Source organism: Pristiophorus japonicus, chromosome 14 (genome assembly GCF_044704955.1).
Source record: "Pristiophorus japonicus isolate sPriJap1 chromosome 14, sPriJap1.hap1, whole genome shotgun sequence".
Taxonomy (NCBI): Eukaryota; Metazoa; Chordata; class Chondrichthyes; family Pristiophoridae; genus Pristiophorus; species Pristiophorus japonicus.
In genome coordinates, this window is record NC_091990.1 from 160,554,786 (window position 1) to 160,571,114 (window position 16,329).

The 16,329-nt window shown below is 43.8% G+C and overlaps 1 pseudogene; it reads left to right on the plus strand.

Moving 5' to 3' along the window:
• LOC139280287 (ubiquitin-like FUBI-ribosomal protein eS30 fusion protein) overlaps window positions 1-16,104 on the plus strand; it is a 29,635-nt pseudogene extending 13,531 nt beyond the window's left edge.
• The last annotated feature ends 225 nt before the right edge of the window (window positions 16,105-16,329 follow it).

The following is a 16,329-nucleotide window of genomic DNA, read 5'->3' on the forward strand; positions in this document are numbered from 1 at the left end:
AGGCAGAGAGGGGTTCCGCAGGGCTCAGTACTAGGTCCCTTGCTTATTGTGGCTTATGTCAATCATTTAGACTTAAATGCAGGAGGTATGATTAAGAGGTTTGCAGGTGATACAAAAATTGGCCATGTGGTTGATAATTAAGAAGAATGCCATTGACTGCAGGAAGATATCAATGGGCTGGTTCGGTGGGCAGAACAGTGACAAATGGAATTCAATCCAGAGAAGTATGAGGTAAGGCATTTGGGGAGGACTAACAAAGCAAGGGAATCATCATATCATAGGCAGTCCCTCAAAACGAGGATGACTTGCTTCCACGCCAAAAGAGGATAAGTTAACAGGTGTTCCAACGAAGGACCTAAAATTCCAGGTCCTGAATTACATCCTGAAGGGTGGAAGATACCTGTGCGGGGATTTTTTTTAATGTGTGGTGGCCGTTGCACACCAGCCACCACACGGGCTTGACAGAGCGAGGTCTTGGTCCAGTGGCAAGGATTACTCAAGACGACTGGAGACCTGCTCTGCTGCATGGACCTAATGCGCACACATATCGCAGTGTGAGCTGGCCCGTGCTGCCCCTGGGCCCTGAACACGTCCCTCTACAGTGTCTCGCCGCTCCTTCACCTCGACTTTGCCGCTCCTGCTGTATCTGCCCCCAGTTCCAATCACCAATCACCAACCTGGACCTTGATGATGTCACTCTTCGCTGCCGTTGCAGCTCGTGCTGCTCCCTGTAGTGGTATGCCTCCACGCTGCTCCCAGGCCGCTGCTCTCCGCTCTTTTTATGGCCCCGACCTGCCGCTGGTGTTCTCATACAGGTCGGGCCCTCCACGCTGTATGGATAGACAATGCTAACTCGGGCTCCAGCTCGACGAGCATGTTCCCATCGAGCTCCCCATCCAGCTCCGGGGCGAAGATGCTCGCCAGGGTCCTTGGCTCGCGGCCCAGTGCCTGCCGACTGCGGGCTGGCAGCTCACGGAGCCAACTCGCAGCTGGCAGTCTAACTCGAGCCCCGTCTGGCAGCTCCTTTCATCATCGTGGTCACACTTTACATCCCGCACACTGAGGTATCTCTGGGCACCCATATGCCCTAGAAAAGTGTTTAACGTTCCAGGAATGGGATTTGTTTCAGACTTTGTTATTTCTGGAGACAGGAACCTGCAATGCCAACACAACCCCGTTATATATTATAGTGTCCATGCCTCTTCCTACCCACATCGCACTGTCAGGACTGCTCGGCTGTGCCCCAGCAGCATTCAATTCCTTCAGGGGAGGATGGCAGAGAGAGCGCAGCGACCCTGGCAACACAGGCCCCGGAGCGGACTTGACTCAGGGAATATACAATACATGGTAGGATACTGAGAAGTGTAGAGGAACAGAGGGACCTTGGAGTGCAGGTAGCAGGAAAGGCAGATAAGGTGGTTCAGAAGGCATACGGGATACTTGCCTTTATTAGCTGAGGCATAGAATATAAGAGCAGGGAAGTTATGCTTGAACTGTATCAAACACTAGATAGGCCACAGTATTGCATGCAGTTCCAGTCACCACATTGCAGGAAAGATGGGTTTGCACTCGAGAGGGTACAGAGGAGATTTATGAGGATGTTGCCTGGACTGAAGAATTGTAGCTATGAGGAAAGATTGGAGATGCTGGTCTATTTTCTTTGGAACAGAGGAGGCCAAGGGCAGACCTAATTGAGGTGCATAAAATTATGAGGGGCCTAGATAGAGTGGATAGGAAGGACCTATCCCCCTTAGCAGAGGGATCAATAACCAGGGGGGGAATAGATTTAAAGTCATTTGTAGGAGGTTTAGAGGGGATTTTAGGAGAAATGTTTTTACCTAGAGGGTGGTGGGGGTCTGGAACTTACTGCCTGAAAGGGTGGTAGAGGCAGAAACCCTCATCGCATTTAAAAAGTACTTGGATATGCACTTGAAGTGCCGTAACCTACAAGGCTATAGACCAAAAGCTGGAAAGTGAGATTAGGCTGGATAGTTCTTTGGCAGCTGGCACCTAATGGTCTCCTTCCGTGCTGTAAATTTCTATGATTCTATGATTCAAAAAGGCTAAAGGTCACAGCCACAGGCATATTTGATCGAAGAGCACAGGAAGGCTTACTAGGGGAGCCAGCAAGGACAAAGCTATCACGTGGCTAGATGCAATAACCAAAACCCTTCTTTTTTCTATCACGTTTCCTCAAGCCCGGTAATCTTGGCTCTTGAATGCCTTGGCATCTCAGCCCCAATGGTATTTATCATTTCTATTCACAGGTTCATCCTGTTTAAATTTTGGGAAATTGGACGTTTGGAAAGGCTTGTTGCCACGTTGGCAAATTAATCCAAAAGCAGAACACCGGGAACTGTTGGTACCTGTACCACCAGCTTGAGGTGTAAGCCAATTGTTGGGAACATGCCTTCCTATGCAGCCCACAGAGACTCCATGACCCACAAAGACAAAGATTTGAACAGCTTTGTTGTAAGTGATGCCCAGCTCTACATCTGAATTTCTGCATGGAAGGGTCACAGTTTCAGGTACAGAAGAAGCACGGATTTGGTGGTATTTATACAAGACAATTGTGGAGTGGATTTATACGCATCCTGTCCTCATAATAGATCCTTTTGTGACAAAACCAGTCTTAAAAAAAAAATGCAAACCTGCAAAGCAGGGGTGGGGGCGGAGTTGGGCAGAGGTAAAGTTAAGGCGTCAGGAGGAAGAAAGATCATAAATAGGATTGTACTTATTAAGATATCAAACATCTTCCATCTTAATCCGTAATCCTCCCTCTGCCAACTACAGCATATTTTCCGTTGCATGAACACTTAAAAGGGAGAGCCTGCACAATTTTTAAAGTTCGGTCTACTGGGCCACCAGGGAAGGTTTTGGCTGAGCCAGCGGCCTGGCATCCAAGTGGGGGTGCCAGGCTGCCCGTTGGTGGCCCAGCAGAACCCAGGGGCATAATTGTCAGCCCGACATGACAGTCGGCCAACAAAAAAAAACATGGCGGCAGTTAATGGGAGCCGCACCATCATTTCAGAAGGCCACAGCCTCACTGCACCAGCTTTTGGCACCGCCCAGCGGGAGGAACATTTTCTCAGCAGAATTTCGCCTTTGAACACAGACGGTGTGCACTCTGATAACGCACTTAGGACGGATCGGCAGCAGCGGAGCGGTGGGGGCGGCGGGTTATCGGCGGGATACCGCAGGAGCGGAATTTTCAAAATAGTGGTCCTTACACGAAAAGTCGACAGCGATTGCACTCCACAGCGTGGCCGACAATTTCCGGTGGGAAGAGGCCTTAAGGAAAGGGGCAATTGTGGCCCCCATGCAGTTTCATAAACTTTGAAGACGACAGCAACTTACTTTTGCAGAGAGGACAAGTACATTTTGCGTATATGTATATTTCACTCAAGTACACACGCGTTCAGGCAACACAATAGCTAAACTTAAAAATTAAATGTTATGCAAACTGACTATTCAGTGCAGAATGGTGGGATACAGTACTGCACTCATGTAGAAGGGATTCATCTTCATCATGTAACTTGTAATTCAGCAGAGCTGGTCTCCAGTCATCTTGGTTAATCCTTGCCAAGACCTAGCTCTGCCAAGCCCGTGTGGTGGCTGGTGTGCAACGATCACCACACGTAAAAAAAAATTCACGCACAGGCATCTTCCGTCCCCTCAACTGGAGTTCAGGACTGGAACATCGGGTTCTTCATCGAAACATCTGTGAACTCATGTGGAAGCAAGTCATCCTCGCTCGAGGGACCGCCTATGATGATGATGCAATTCGTTAGATCTTCCTCATTCTTTTGATAAATTCTGTATTCATCACTGCTTCAGTCAATAGACATTTTTTCCCCACAAAATATCTTGCCAAATACAATTGTTGGACAGCCTTAACTTTACACCAAGGACAGACTAGAACCCCCAACAAGTATAACTGAGCCACTTTTCCAACACCCGATCATTGGTCGTGCAAGTAAATCAGTTTCATCTTGTACTCATGACTGTCGCCTTTTAAATTCTGAAATATAATTGTTTATAGTTAAAGAAATGTGTTTAGTGAAAGATCAAAAATAAAGCCTGATGATTCAGGTTTACTGACTTTGAAAAAGAGGAGTGGTTAATGTCAAATAAATTGTGTTTTGAGAGTCAAACATGACCTCACCAGCCATGAACTCATTGAATGGCGGTGGAGGCTAGAAGGGCTGAATGGCCTACTCCTGCACCTATTTTCTATGTTTCTATGTTTCTATAGTCACTGATCCACTACAAATAAAATAGTCAACAGACTCTGAAAACCAGTTATGAAGGAAACGCTGATGCAGATGTGATGCAAAAATGTTGCAGCTCCTTTCTCAATCTGCTCAATCTCCGGGCTCAATAACACAATTCTCCAGGCTTCATCTGCCCTCAATTAGATTAGGGACAACCGTCGCTACCATCCTGGATGCTATTACCCGATTAGTGATCCAGCCATCTCTGCTGTGTCAGCAGCATTAAAATCGAGCAACAAAGGAAACTGTATGACACCATCACAAAGCAATTAACACAAATTAATGGGTGATCAGATTGAAAGGACAATTCATTTACACAGCAAACCTGGCCTTGGTTAGATAGTAACACTGAGCCTACCCAGGTCGTTGCTTGAAAGAATCGGTCAATGCAGAGGTCCTACCGTGGGCATAGACTTCACTCCAAAATTAGCATCACCCTCAATGTGTAGATAGCAGCAATTTAAAAAAAATGACTAAATCACAATTGGCTGTCAGATTTAATGGGACTGATCAATGTAGATTGGTAATAAAAAAAGACTGTATTTTGGAAACACGATAACAATCGCTTCAGGCAGAAAGAAGGCTATCGCCCTAGTGTCACAATTACTCATATCACAATGAGTGCTGAAAGAAATTGTTCCAGCATTTGGTTTGCAAAGATTGTCATTTTGTACTTGTGCATTTTAAAAATGAGTATAATTTGCAAAAATTATTACTCATATAAGCTAGCTTTTATTTGTGACTTAACTATATTACAACATTGCTTGATGTGAATTTTTCCCCCAAAATTTGCATTGCTTAAGATTTTCCCACAAATGAAAACTCATCCTTGTGATAATTTACTAAGTAATAAAGGAATCCAATACTATCGGATATTAATCAAAAGCTTCCAAGCACACAATTGCTCCATTCTTCTGCAGTGGCAGTAAGTTACTTATAAATTGATTCAAATAGAAGCCAACGACAGAATAATGGACACACAGACAATACATTTAAATTGTATTTCATGCATCAAGAATTGAAAATTATATGGTTTTTCGCAGTAATTTGAAATGGCAAAAAGGGCATTTTGAAACAAAAAAAAGTATTCAAATAAATTTCCACATCTTGGAATACAGGTCCTACTCAAAATTGTCACTGCTATGTATAAGAACATAAGAAATCGGAGCAGGAGTAGGCCATCTGGCCCCTCGAGCCTGCTCCGCCATTCAATAAGATCATGGCTGATCTCATCTTGGCCTCAACACCACTTCTCTACCCGTTCCCCATAACCCTTGACTCCCTTATCGTTCAGAAATCTGTCTATCTCCACCTTATTTCTTGAAACTTTCCAGCATTTTAAGAGCATAGTCTAAAAATTAGAGCCAGACCTTTTCAGGAGTGAAATTAGGAAACACTTCTACGCACAAAGGGTGGTAGAAGTTTGGAACTCTCTTCCGCAAACAGCAATTGATGCTATAGTGGTAGGGGATTCTATTGTAAGGGGAATAGATAGGTGCTTCTGCGGTCGCAACCGAGACTCCAGGATGGTATGTTGTCTCCCTGACGCAAGGATCAAGGATGTCACACAGCGGCTGCAGGACATTTTGGAGGGGGAGGGTGAACAGCCAGTTGTCGTGTTGCATATAGGTACCAACGATATAGGTAAGAATCGGGATGAGGTCCTACAAGCTGAATTTAGGGAGCTAGGAGTTAAATTAAAGAGCAGGACCTCAAAGGTAGTAATCTCAGGATTGCTACCAGTGCCACGTGCTAGTCAGAGTAGAAATAGCAGGATAGCTAAGATGAATATGTGGCTTGAGGAGTGATGCAGGAGGGAGGGATTCAAATTCCTGGGACACTGGAACCGGTTCTGGGGGAGGTGGGACCAGTACAAACTGGACGGTCTGCACCTGGGCAGGGCCGGAACCAATGTCCTAGGGGGAGTGTTTGCTAGTGCTGTTGGGGAGGGGTTAAACTAATATGGCAGAAGGATGGGAACCTATGCAGGGAGACAGAGTGAAGTAAAATCGGGGCAGAAGCAAAAGTTAGAAAGAAGAAAAGTAAAAGTGGAGGGCAGAGAAACCCAAGGCAAAAGTCAAAAAGTGCCTCATTACATCAAAATTCTAAAGGGACAAAATGTGTTAAAAAGACGAGGCTGAAGGCTCTACGCCTCAATGCGAGGAGTATTCATAATAAGGTGGACGAATTAACTGCACAAACAGCTATTAACGAATATGATATAATTGAGATTACGGAGACATGGTTCCAGGGTGACCAAGGCTGGGAACTCAACATCCAGGGATATTCAACATTCAGGAAGGATAGACAGAAAGGAAAAGGAGGTGGGGTAGCGTTACTGGTTAAAGAGGAAATTAACGCAATAGTAAGGAAGGACATTAGCTTGGATGATGTGGAATCTGTATGGGTAGAGCTGTGGAATACCAAAGGACAGAAAACGCTAGTGGGAGTTGTGCACAGACCACCAAACAGTAGTAGTGAGATTGGGGACAGCATCAAACAAGAAATTAGGGATGCGTGCAATAAAGATACAGCAGTTATCATGGGCGACTTTAATCTATTTATAGATTGGGCTTAACAAACTGGTAGCAATACGGTGGAGGAGGATTTCCTGGAGTGTATTAGGGATGGTTTTCTAGACCAATATGTCGAGGAACCAACTCGAGGGCTGGCCATCCTAGACTGGATGATGTGTAATGAGAAAGAACTAATTAGCAATCTTGTTGTGCGAGGCCCCTTGGGGAAGAGTGACCATAATATGGTAGAATTCTTTATTAAGATGGAGAGTGACACAGTTAATTCAGAGACTAGGGTCCTGAACTTAAGGAAAGGTAACTTCGATGGTATGAGACGTGAATTGACTAGAATAGACTGACGAATGATACTTAAAGAGTTGACGGTGGATAGGCAATGGCAGACATTTAAATATCACATGGATAAACTTCAACAATTATACATCCCTGTCTGGAGTAAAAATAAAATGGGGAAGGTGGCTCAACCGTGGCTAACAAGGGAAATTAGGGATAGTGTTAAATCCAAGGAAGAGGCATATAAATTGGCCAAAAAAAGGACTGGGAGAAATTTAGAATCCAGCAGAGGAGGACAAAGTGTTTAATTAGGAGGGAGAAAATAGAGTATGAGAGGAAGCTTGCTAGGAACATAAAACTGACTGCAAAAGCTTCTATAGATGTGTGAAGAGAAAGAGATTAGTGAAGACAAACGTAGGTCCCTTGCAGTCAGAATCAGGGGAAGTTATAATGGGGAACAGAGAAATGGCAGACCAATTGAACAAATACTTTGGTTCTGTCTTCACGAAGGAAGACACAAATAACCTTCTGGAAATACTAGGGGACAGAGGATTTAGCGAGAAGGAAGAACTGAAGGAAATCCTTATCAGTCAGGAAATTGTGTTGGAGAAATTGATGGGATTGAAGGCCGATAAATCCCCAGGGCCTGATAGTCTGCATCCCTAAGGAACTGGCCCGAGAAATAGTGGATGCATTGGTGATCATTTTCCAACAGTCTATCGACTCTGGATCAGTTCCTATGGACTAGAGGGTAGCTAATGCAACTCCACTTTTTTAAAAAGAGGGAGGGAGAAAACGAGGAATTATAGACCGGCTAGCCTGACATCGGTAGTGGGGAAAACGTTGGAATCAATTATTAAAGGTGAAATAGTAGCGCATTTGGAAAGCAGTGACAGGTTCGGTCCAAGTCAGCATTGATTTATGAAAGGGAAATCATGCTTGACAAATCTTCCAGAATTTTTTGAGGATGTAACTAGTAGAGTGGACAAGGGAGAACCAGTGGATGTGGTGTGTTTGGATTTTCAAAAAGCTTTTGACAAGGTCCCACACAAGAGATTGTTGTGCAAAATTAAAGCACATGGTATTGGGGGTAATGTAATGACGCGGATAGAGAACTGGTTGGCAGACAGGAAGCAGAGAGTCGGGATAAACGGGTCCTTTTCAGAATGGCAGGCAGTGATTAGTGGGGTGCCGTAGGGCTCAGTGCTGGAACCCCAGCTATTTACAATATATTTCAATGATTTAGCTGAAGGAATTGAGTGTAATATCTCCATTTGCAGATGACACTAAGCTGGGTGGTGGTGTGAGCTGTGAGGAGGACACTAAGAGGCTGCAGGGTGACTTGGACAGGTTCGGTGAGTGGGCAAATGCATTGCAGATGCAGTATAATGTGGATAAATGTGAGGTTATCCACTTTGATGGCAAAAACACGAAGGCAGATTATCTGAATGGTGGCTGATTAGGAAAAGGGGAGGTGCAATGAGACCTGGGTGTCATGGTACATCAGTCATTGAAAGTTGGCATGCAGGTACAGCAGGCGGTGAAGAAGGCAAATGGTATGTTGGCCTTCATAGCTAGGGGATTTGAGTATAGGAGCAGGGAGGTCTTATTGCAGTTGTACAGGGCCTTGGTGAGGCCTCACCTGGAATATTGTATTCAGTTTTGGTCTCCTAATCTTAGGAAGGACGTTCTTGCTATTGAGGGAGTGCAGCGAAGGTTCACCAGACTGATTCCCGGGGTGGCAGGACTGACATATGAGGAGAGACTGGATTGACTGGGCCTGTATTCACTGGAGTTTAGAAGAATGAGAGGGGATCTCAAAGAAACATATCAAATTCTGACAGGACTGGACAGGTTAGATGCAGGAAGAATGTTCCCGATGTTGGGGAAATCCAGAACCAGGGGTCACAGTCTAAGGATAAGGGGTAAGCCATTTAGGACTGAGATGAGGAGAAACATCTTCACTCAGAGTTGTTAACCTGTGGGATTCTCTACTGCAGAGAGTTGTTGATGCCAGTTCATTGGATATATTCAAGAGGGAGTTAGATATGGCCCTTATGGCTAAAGGCATCAAGTGGTATGGAGTGAAAGCAGGAAAGGGGCACTGAGGTGAATGATCAGCCATGATCTTATTGAATTGTGGTGCAGGCTCGAAGGACCGAATGGCCAAATCCTGCACCTATTTGCTATGTTTCATTTTCTATGTTAGATCACTTGTTAATTTAAAATCGGAGATTGACAGCTTTCTGTTAACCAAAGGTATTAAGGAATATGTTCATATGGAGTTAGGCCATAGATTAGCCATGATCTCACTGAATGACGGAGCAGGCTCGAGGGGTTCAAAGGCCTACTCCTGTTCCTATGTTCCTGTTTTCTGACCATTTTGTGTCACATGACACTAGACAGGCACTAGGACCCCACGGGAGCTATTCATTGTTGCTGTAAACATGCTGGTTCATGTTGGTTTTAGGACACCTTTTTGGGAGTTGCTATAAAGGACACAGTTAATTACATTGCTCCTGTTGCAATTAGTCTGTTTATTTACACACACAACACCATGCACATTGAAGAATTTTCACAGACAGGAAACCAGAAAATGAGACGCTGCTTTTATCCGGACTTTTAAAAAATGTTAGAGAGCTGAATAAAGATTGGGACATTCACTGAAATATCATGAACAAATTTCAGAAAAGTTTTCTTTTTAATTGTCATTTTTATCATAAGAAAATTTGACAATCCACAAATATAAAAATTATATTTTCAGGACCAGAACATTTGTTTGCCAGTCAACATGCTGTTAAAACCCCAGTTACACCTATTCTAACAAGGCTGAACATTTAATGTGGTATTTAAGAGATATTACTGTGGAAAAGCAGTTTCACTGCTCTTCGGCTATGGGTGTGGGGAGGGGTGGTGGGGGTGGGGGCTTCACAGCGCAACCTGTGTCGGAGCAGGGAATGACTGACCGCAACTTCAGGATTTGTGTGTTTAGTTGCGCAAACGCTAAATCCTGAATTTCCAGTCAATTTCAGAGGGGTAAGGACGGCTAACGCTGACAGTTCACAGTCATTACCCACTGCAAATTCCAAGCCATAATACTTACTGCTTTCTCATTACAGCCTAAAACATGACAGTAAATTTACTTGAGCTATACTTAACAGACAGGACAATTATTTTTTTAATTGGAAACTTTTGTTGCCCTCCCACCCCCACCTTCTTGGACCATTGCAAGACAATACTCCCTGAGCACTTGCAAAGGCCCTGGCTTCTCTCAGATTCCTTGCTCACACACCATTCAATGCTGGTAGCCTGGACTCAACTGCCAACCCTTGTGCCCAGCCCTTAAACAGTCCAGATGGTAGGAAGCATGCCAGAGGCCGTAATATCTGGATCATTATTTACTTACCAGCTATTTACCTTTTTTTTATGTTCTCCCTCCTAAAATGGACTTGCAGCATTTGGTCACCTTACTTAAGGAAGGATATACTAGCTTTGGAGGGGGTACAGAGACGATTCACTAGGCTGATTCCGGAGATGAGGGGGTTACCTTATGATGATAGATTGAGTAGACTGGGTCTTTACTCGTTGGAGTTCAGAAGGATGAGGGGTGATCTTATAGAAACATTTAAAATAATGAAAGGGATAGACAAGATAGAGGCAGAGAAGTTGTTTCCACTAGTCGGGGAGATTAGAACTAGGGGACACAGCCTCAAAATACGGGGGAGCCAATTTAAAACCGAGTTGAGAAGGAATTTCTTCTCCCAGAGGGTTGTGAATCTGTGGAATTCTCTGCCCAGAGAAGCAGTTGAGGCTAGCTCATTGAATGTATTCAAATCACAGATAGATAGATTTTTAACCAATAAGGGAATTAAGGGTTATGGGGAGCGGGCGGGTAAGTGGAGCTGAGTCCACGGCCAGATCAGCCATGATCTTTTTGAATGGCGGAGCAGGCTCGAGGGGCTAGATGGCCTACTCCTGTTCCTAATTCTTATGTTCTTATTTGCTAAGAAGCAGTTACTTCATTTTTCGTGCCTCCACCTTCTCAACACAATTGCCCCCTTCCCCCCCCTCCGCGTCACCCCCAATCCCTCCTCTTACTTCCCAAGGTGGATCTGTGGTTCTTGGTAAAGATGTCGTTTGTGTACCAGGGAAGGTTTTTCCACCTATCCAATTACCCATATCCAGTGTACTGAATATACCGTCATACACCAGGGTCTAGGCCTATTTGGCTGACTGACTGACTCACCCCAGCTACAATGACTGAGCTCAGCAATACAACAGCATATAAATATCTCCCTTGGCAACATAAACAACAGGCAGCTCAGAATCTTTCTTTAACGACTTGAAACTGATGCTCCACAGTGCTTTGGCATGCCAATTGCTGGGTCTACCAACATCCTCAGACCTCTTTCAACCTTATTGTGAACGGTTTCTACACCATTCATAAAATCTCGGCGTCACCTGAGTTTTTTCAATGAACAGCACCTTGCACATAATTTTACATTACACTTCATCAGCCTCTGCCCATTTTCAGATTTAAGCTCACTCTTTTTATCGGTCCCTTCCCCTCTCTTCCTCCCACAACCACTTTAAGTGTCATCTTCAAAATTGACCATTTTGCATTGAGTTTGAGTTGGTCATTGATTTAAATTGGAAACAGGAGGGCTCCTAGCATCAAGCATGGAGATACTGCGTTCAGTACTTCCTTCCTCCAATCCCTAACAAGTATTCACTACTTTTCTTTCAGTTTCTTAGTAGTTTCATAGAATCATAGAAGTTTACAGCACGGAAGGAGGCCATTTCGGCCCATCGTGTCCGCGCCAGCCAACAAGAGGCTATCCAACCTAATCCAGCCTTATTACTCCTTTTCTTTGTCAGTTTCTTGTTGATTTTTTTTGAATTTAAGTTTATGCAGCAGCCTTTCATGGAAAACATTTCTAAAGGCTTTCTGCAAGTCAAGATGTACCATGTTAACTTTATCATAGTTGCTGGTTCCAGGCTTGGAATTTTAAAAAAATCAGTAATTTTATTGTGTGGTTTTATGGTGCTTCATTATTAATTGGAAGTTTTTCTACTGAATGGAACTTGTTTTGAAATGAGCGAATGTGACATTTGAGCCAATGTGAATGGTGAACTTAATGGGCGGTGATTATTTCGATCTCTTTCCCCTCCCCCCTCCTCCCCCCCCCCCCCCCCCCCACCCCACTCACGGATGTGAGAAATTTTTGAGGTGTGACACACACTAGATGGAGATATAAATGGGGAAAAGAAGCAAATGAAAATGAACAACTGTTTTTCTTTAGAATTACTTCCCAAAATAGTCATTCCAACATGAATCTGTCGCATCCCAAAAAGAAAGACAAATCAAAATACCTTTGATACATGCCTTAGAATGTATACACCTTCAAATCAACACTGCAAGGGCAAGCAATGGCATCTCCCTAGTGATGACTCATAGTGATGATCGGGGCGGAGGAGCGGTGAGAGATCGTGGCGGAGGTGCAGCGAATGAGGGTACAGGGCCCAGAAGAGCAGAGGGCCCAGGGGCAGCACGGGCCAGCCCACATTGCGATATGTGTGCGCACGATCCATGCAGCAGAGTAGGTCTCCAGTTGTCCTGGTTAACCCTTGCCACTGGATAAAGGCCTAGCTCTGTCAAGCCCGTGTGGTGGTTGATGTGCAACGGTCACCACACGAAAAAAATCCACGCACTGGCATCTTCCACCCCCTGGAGTTCACGACTGGAATATCGGGCCCTTCATTGAAACATCTGCAAACTCATCCCTTTTGGTGTGGAAGCAAGTCATCTTCGTTCGAGGGACCGCCTATGATGATGATGATGATGATGGAGTGATGAATATAACCAGTCACTGTACACACTGGATTATATAAGCAGCGTATGGTCCAAAACATTTATTAGGCAATTCTCCACGCCCCTCTCCACCATGTGGAACACTGCTAAAATGGACCATATTTAAAAAGAATCTACTTTTAACCTATGATAGGTTCAGAGGAGATAGTTCCTGCAATAACCTCCCTTACGGTAACATGAAAAAATTCTACCCGAGTAAGATCAAGAATGGGGAATGGGACCCATCTCACAAGATTGCGTGCTAGAGACAGCAACCTCTATTGATATATATTTTTACACAGACTCTGATGTTGAATCTCCATTATAAGTACATAAAGAATGGAGGACTATAAAAGCAGAAACACTGGCAAGCTCTGTGTATAATTGGACAAAATGTGGACATTTATAAAATTCCAATTATCCTTCAAAGGATAATACAAATCTCTCTATGGTAATAAAAAAAATGAAAGTAATGTTCAAAAGCAAGGTTCGACTTAATGTACATAAGTTTTGGTCTGACCAGGTTCAATGTTTTATTAACCTTATCCCGAAACTTGTTGGCCAATTTTCCCCCTCCCTTTCAAGGCATAGCTGTAAATTCTCCAGACACGAAGGCAAACAGGGGGGGGGGGGGGGGCGTCTGTAATCCCATCCTTGCACAGTCTGCTATAACATATATTATTTTCCTCATTATCATTGTTGAAGTAGCTACTTACAGATAATATAACCCCCTTATTTTTAAATTATTAGGCACAAAAGTTACTGCAAGATACAAATGAAACAATGTTTCTGCTCACTGAATCAACACATTTCTTCACAACACTGGGCCAAATGAAAACATTATTAATTTATTATTACAGCCATACAATCTCGAACAAACTGTGTTTGTGATCTGATGTGAGAGGAGAAATTTAGTCCAAAAGACCCACATTTTTTATAACTAGTAATGAATCACAGCTACTGTAGATGGATTACTAATTTAAAATTTAAGTTAAGTTACTCTAATATTTGCTAAGGAGTCACTCTCCCTTAGACTTGCAGGGCATAAGTGTTGTGTGCATGTTAAATTATATGGTAAATGACCATCATATGATGCTACACAATATACCCTACTTTCAGGTAATTCACACACACAAACAATTGTTAAATGTTGCATTCTTAATTAGCCAAGTCATCTGAACTATCCAAGTTACAAATAATCATTGAATTGGACCTTTCATGGTCACTGTTGCTCTTCTACCATACACACATAAAGACTTGCATTTACATGGCATCTTTCATGACCACCAGACGTCCCAAAGCGTTTTACAGCCAATGACGTACTTTTTTTCTTTAAAGTGTTGTAGTCACTGTTGTAGGAAACGCGGCAGCCAATTTGCGCACAGCAAGATCCCACAAACAGCAATGTGATAGTGACCAAATAATCTGTTTTTCTTATGTTGATTTGAGGGATAAATATTGGCCAGGACACCGGGGATAACTCCCCTGCTCTTCTTCGAAATAATGCCCTGGGATCTTTTGCATCCACCTGAAAGAGCATGGACTCTTTTTTGGGGTTTGGTTCCACAGGTGCTGGGCGCCCTCATTAGCTCACCCAAGTACTATCATGTGTGAATACATGGTATTCAATTGTGTGATGGGGGTGGATGGGGGAGAGAGAAGAGAACATCACAGCTGATCCCAATCCAATCCTCATCCAATGTCCACACACGTGAACGTCCAACAGGAAATCAGGTTGCTTTTCCCTTTATTACCTCAGTGGATTAGAGGCCAATTGCAGATCCCCTTGCTGCCACCCTGCCCAGGATCAACTGGCAACACAACTACCCTGGGACATCGCCATCTGTGTGGCTCAACTACTTGTGATATTTTCCTTACGACATCAAAAACACACACATACTGTGGCGCTACAGGGACTTGTCATGTGACCTTTGATCCTTTATTGTATTTACATCAGTAGTTGCATTACCACAGTAGTCCACTAGGGGGAGCTTTATATTACACTACTCGCTGGATACATTTCTGGAGACACCATTGAAGCTGGCAGAGTTTACTGAGCCCACAGCAGTAAGCCTCTGAACTAAATAGATTACACATGTTGCTGATGTGTAAATGCATTCATTTGTGTGCACAGTTGTTTGCTATGGTAAAATTACATAACAAATACATTGTACAGTACAAAGTCATTAAATAATTGTTAATTTAAAGAAGCCACGTCCAAACAAGCAAACTTTTATATCCGCACCCGTTCATTAACAAATTCCCCCAAGGCTGCCTCACGTTAATTTCCTTTCCGCACAAATACTTAAAGCATCTTGTTTAGACAGACAACTACAATTCATGCATGGAAAGCACTCCTTTTTTCTGGCAATCTTCCAGTTCAGTTATAAACACCTGGTGAGATATACGTTTGGCTGCTTCAGCCCTCTAAATGTCAGCATTGTACCAAATGCATTCCCTTGACCAACACCTGCGCAACATGCCTGAACTAGTGATGGAAGCTGTTTGGGATTTTGTGGGTGTGGAGCAGTAACGCAAGACACAAGTCATTCACTTCTAACCACAATTTAATTAATATCTGAAAATGCATTTCCCAGTCCCAAGAAATGCCACAATGCCTCAACTTTTTTCCATTTTCTTCTTCAAAACATTTTTTTTTAATATCCCCAGTTGCCATCCAATGCCAACTCCAAATTCTGCTTTCACGGAATTCACTTCCTGTGTAGCAGAAGGGTCATTTGGTCAGGGCATGACTGCTCGATAATCAAAGCCACCGCAACACCATAATCGACCAATAGGACGTGCATTTATAGAATGATTCGACAGCTGCAACTGTTTTTTCCCATCCCTGCAGAAGGTTGCTTCATCCAGCAACTTGGTCAGTCTGGCAAAATTGACACCCAAAAACTGGCAAGCGTTCTTTAGTAGGCAGGCCGTCCTGGAATTCAAAACTACAACCATCTCATTGCACATGAAGTGCCCCATCACTTATAGCATTTATACCGTTTTTAATGGCTCTCCCAATGACTCAATGGGTAAATACAGATCAGGAGGATTCATGACCTTTCGCACGTTAGCTGAACTAAGCCAGGCCAGCAGTGAAGATAATACAAGTGAGCTGGAGCTAGGAAAGGAATGGAGGAATTCGACCAAAAATCCTTCCGTCCTGTGACCCCTGTTGGAAGTGCATGTGTCTGGGTGCAGAGTTCAAAGAACAGCAAGGTCAGCTGTGATGGCCTCTGTGGTCATCATCATCATCTTCATAGAAAGTCCCTTGAAATCAAGGAAGACTTGCTTCCATTCTAAAAGTGAGTTCTCAGGTGACTGTACAGTCCAATATGGGAATTACAATCCCTGTCACAGGTAGGGCAGAAAATGGTTGCAGGAAGGGGTGGGT